Source organism: Agelaius phoeniceus, unplaced genomic scaffold (assembly GCF_051311805.1).
Source record: "Agelaius phoeniceus isolate bAgePho1 unplaced genomic scaffold, bAgePho1.hap1 Scaffold_295, whole genome shotgun sequence".
Taxonomy (NCBI): domain Eukaryota; kingdom Metazoa; phylum Chordata; class Aves; order Passeriformes; family Icteridae; genus Agelaius; species Agelaius phoeniceus.
In genome coordinates, this window is record NW_027509927.1 from 25,001 (window position 1) to 29,230 (window position 4,230).

Consider the following 4,230-nt stretch of genomic DNA (forward strand, 5'->3'; position numbering starts at 1 on the left):
GCTGCAGCCGTCTCCCTCGGGCCGCTACCGCTGCTGCGGGCGGGGGCGAACGAGCGGCTGCGGAGGCGCTCCGCGGCGGGCTCAGCCTTGCGAGCAGAGAGCGCTCGACATCGCTGGCATGACACGGCTGCTGAGTGCCTCAGTGCTCGTGGCTCTTTCTTCCACGCAAACAGATGGAGCGGCATCGCTGAGCAGTAAAACACAGCGATGGCCCGGAGAATGGCTGAGCGCAAGGAGCGCCGGGCAGGATCCTTCTGATGGCACAGGTGCGATCGGCAAACTCAGCCCCTTGTGCCCCTACCCTCCCGACCCCCAGGGGAAATGCTCTCCAGCCTCGAGCTGCTGAGAGACAAAACGTGTGATTTGACACTAGGGTCCGGAAAAGGTTTCCGTTTAGATAGCAAATGCCTCCATTGTTCTCGGTTACATCCTAGGATCGGTTTTAGGCAGTGACTTTCTACCGCTTGTCGGATTTCTTGTGCAATGGTAAGAAAATAGGCAGGTCTGATACTGGTTTCGCTTTTTTTCTACTTCATGTTCCATGAGCTGCTTTTATCCAAGCAATTGGTTTAAAGTTCTACTGTAGGCGTTTCTGGTTCACTTTTTTTTTTTTTTTCCCTCTAAATCGGCAGTAAATATAGCTGAGTAAAATTACCTTGGTTTTCTTCCTTCTTAAATGTTTTTATTGATAATCCTATTTGAATATGCAGAACACGTGGGTATGTCCTGTAATATATCCTAGCTTTTCTTGTTTACAGGGTACTCAGAAAATATTTTTCCCTTAGAGTCCCACTGAAACATTCTCCGTGCAATGTCCGTTAAGGTCTGTGTTTGCAAATAAGCCACCATCAGCTGAGATATTTGCCTGTGTACCTTTTCCTGTCATTCAGAGCTTGCGTTCTGTGGTTTTTAGGATAAACCTATCAAACTTGCGAAACTGTTTTGCAAGTCTTAACCGTTGAAGGCAGCAAGAAGTGGTTTTAAAGGCTGTTCTTGAGCAGACAAAATTTGATGCTGAACTTGTCCTTTTTCATTTGACTTGCCTTGAATTATTTAGGAAGAGAGAGCACTAGAAAAAAGAGAGAAATAGAATTGGGTTCTTGAGCCCTCCTAAAATGCTCCCCGTGATTCCGTGTGGAGCCAAAGTGAAGGGTGATGGAACAGAGCCCCTGTGCTTTAGGGGGGGCTCTAATTTCTGTTTTTAAAATGCAAACTCAGTTTAGGAAGTGTTGGGAGTTAGTATTTTGGGGAAGAAATGGCAGTTGCACAAACCGTTCCATTTCCCAGAGGCTCTGGGAAGGATTCATTTTGTAAGCGCTGTAACTGCCATCGGTGGGGGTTCGGGGTTGGAATGTGCACTTGCCCTCCTATAAAGCACTCGTTCATTTGCATTTCAGTGCCAGGAGTCTGGAGAAACTGGAGAAGAGCCCAAGAGACATTTTTCATCCTGAGATACAAAAGGTAGGAAGTGACTTTTTTTGGTTTGGTTCTTTTTCTTTATGATTTCCTGGAAATAGAAGTAATTAAGTATAGATCCTACTGGTTTGTTTCTTCCAGTAGCTAATAAGAATAATAATAATAATCTAATACTACTTAAACTGTCTCTTTATCCATTGAGCTGGCCATTTCAAATCCAAACTTCTAAACACCAATAAAACCATCATCCTTGTAGAATCCTTAATAGGAGGGGGCTAAAGATGCTGTTTCTGTTGACAGGATTTATTGGTTCTTGAAGGGCAAGAGGTGAGTACAAGCCTAACTACTTCTTGCTCACAGACCCGTCCGGTGAATACGGCTTTGTATTTGGATGGGCTTTTGATGAGTTCTAAATCAATTGCTCGTTACAGTAAAAAGAAGTCATGTTTTTTTGAACCTGACAGCAAAAATAACTTGAAGCACCAACTTAATCATAATTGATCACCCGTCTAAGTTAATGATTTTATGCTATACTATCAAAGTTTAAAGGTAAATTATTGTGTAGTAGGAGATGGTATAAAATGTATGTTCTAACGTGTAGGATGTAGGCAAAGATTAGAGGAACCAAATTTTTATGTCTTCTGTTTGACTGTTCACCAAATAATATTTGGTTTTATTTTCCAGGGATCGGTGAATTTTAAATTTGGAGTCCTCTATGCTAAGGATGGTCAGCTTACAGGTGATGAAATGTTCAGTCATGGTGAGGTTTTCACCTTCTCCTTAATTGTTTTGCTCATCTGAAAAAAAAAAAAAAAAAAAAAAGGTATGTTTATTATTTGTTACCCTGTTCTGATCGTTTCCTCGGTATTTGCTGGAGCTCTGCTTACCCAAGCTTTGGGTAAAACAAGCTTTGGGTTCCTTCTGTCCCACTGGGTGTTGCCCAGTTTGGTTGCATCTGGTGAAATTCACCCTGAGCCCTTACAGAACCAGCTCAAACCACGTGAGAGCCATTCGCAGCTCTCTCAGGACACCCGGAGGAGGATGGGTGACGTTTCTGAGCATCTGGCAAGTGTACTTCTATCAAAACTCGGCCTGTGCAATTTCTGGGGAAAACCCTTCTGTATCCTGAAGGGTTCCTCAAACTCTGTTGAGGATCCAGTTAGCAGTTGCTCACCTGGATGGTTCCAGCTCCTCAAGCTAACACTGGTACTCTTGCCCTGTAGTTTAGATCTATTGTAGTTTTGTTATTTTGCAAGATTTTACGTCTTTGGACAATAACGTGCATTTCACTCTTTGGAACCTCTCGGATCGTGCTTTGGTGCAGCACCACCTAATGGGACACTTGGCTGCTGTGCTGAAGGGCTTGGTTACTGGAATTGTAAATCCCGGAGAGTTTGTAAGTCTTCTGTCCCCAGGGAGGTGTCACGCTTTGTTCACCGTTGCTCTGTTTGTCGGGTGCTGCTTCTCGTCGGAGGTATTAACTTCAAACTGCCCTGTTCTTTTTTTAACTTTTTTTCCTGGTTCTCTCCGTAGGGCAGGGAAGGACTCTCGTATCCCGGTCGTCAGACTCAGCGCTGCCCGAGAAGATACAGAGACTGTAAAAATCATAAGGAGCAACTAGGACTGCAGAGGAAACAAACTGGAGAGAACAAAAGGTGATATTGTTCTCCTTCCCCTGGATTAGAAACATCAACTGCGCTTTGATGCCGGTGGCTGCCAGGGGCTCGTTAGGTCTCTTTAGGCAGGTGTAGGTGTTCACTTGTAGGTTCTATTTTTTGGCAAAGGGCCACGAGAGAAGTTTATTTATAGATCCAAATAAACATTCATCTTATCTGAACATAACCTGTCATCCCCTTTCTGACATTAAGGACTCCTGTATAAATACTTGGGGGGGTTTCTTTGTCATTTCTGAATGGTTCCATTTTGCCGGCTACTTGAACGAGTCTGAGGTGGTTTAATTGCATACTGCTTCCTTGAAATTCTGTTGGTCTCTGCTTGGAACCCTTCTTGTACTGCTTAATGAAAGACTTCTGATGGTGTTTTCTTGCCTGTTTGTGTTTAAGGTCGTGCTCTGATGCATTTACAGAAGCCATGGCAGGAGAGAGTCAGCTGCTGGAGAAGAGGAGACAGTACTATCCCTGTGCAGCACGGAACTGTGCTACTGCTGTGTCATCAGCTGTGTCTGCACTGAAAGTAGCCACCTTCACTTGTAGGTAGCTCCTTGGTGCTTTAGGACACGCTGAGGGATTTATTCCTTTTGGGATCCACGATGAGAATTCCCAAGAGAGGTAGTAGTAATAAGGTCTGAGATTGGAAAAAAGCCTGTGTCCTTGGAATGTTGTTGTTGTCGTCAAAAGTTAATTTTTCCTTCTTTCTTAGCCGGTAGTCAGCTTTTTGCTTTATTTTTTGTGGTATCAGTATTTGATTGTTTAAAAAGTTGCTTCAAAAGAACTGCAGTGGCTGGCCACCAGGACCTTGTTCCGATTTGCCTATTTGCTTGTAGCTAAAACGTTTCCATATTGTTTATCATTCTATTGAAGAAACTGCTGCCCAGTCAACTAAGAACTGAACATCTATCTCTCTAGGACATGGGGAGAGGATTTAGGTCATGTCTTTGTTTCCAGAAAAAAGTTCCAGTGTAGTTTCTAACTAGAGGAAAAGGGGGGGGGGGTAAAGACTCGGGGCTCTGATGCCACTGGGGGCACCCCGAGGTGCCCAGGAGAGGGAGCCCCACTGCGGTGCAGGAGCAGGTATGTTATCACGTACTAGAGAGCAAATTATAAATAGAAATAGGAAAATTATAAATATAAAAAT

At 44.0% G+C, this 4,230-nt stretch overlaps 1 long non-coding RNA gene across 2 annotated transcripts; it reads left to right on the forward strand.

Annotated features, from left to right (window-relative positions):
- The first annotated feature begins 225 nt into the window (after positions 1-225).
- On the forward strand, positions 226-3,607 carry LOC129118609 (uncharacterized). 2 transcript variants are annotated; one of them, XR_013180608.1, is made up of 6 exons: positions 226-266; positions 759-823; positions 1,398-1,461; positions 2,101-2,176; positions 2,950-3,071; positions 3,480-3,607. It is a non-coding gene; the product is annotated as an uncharacterized LOC129118609 (long non-coding RNA). The 2 variants fall into 2 exon arrangements; XR_013180609.1 differs by having other exon boundaries at positions 3,503-3,606.
- Positions 3,608-4,230: the final 623 nt, after the last annotated feature.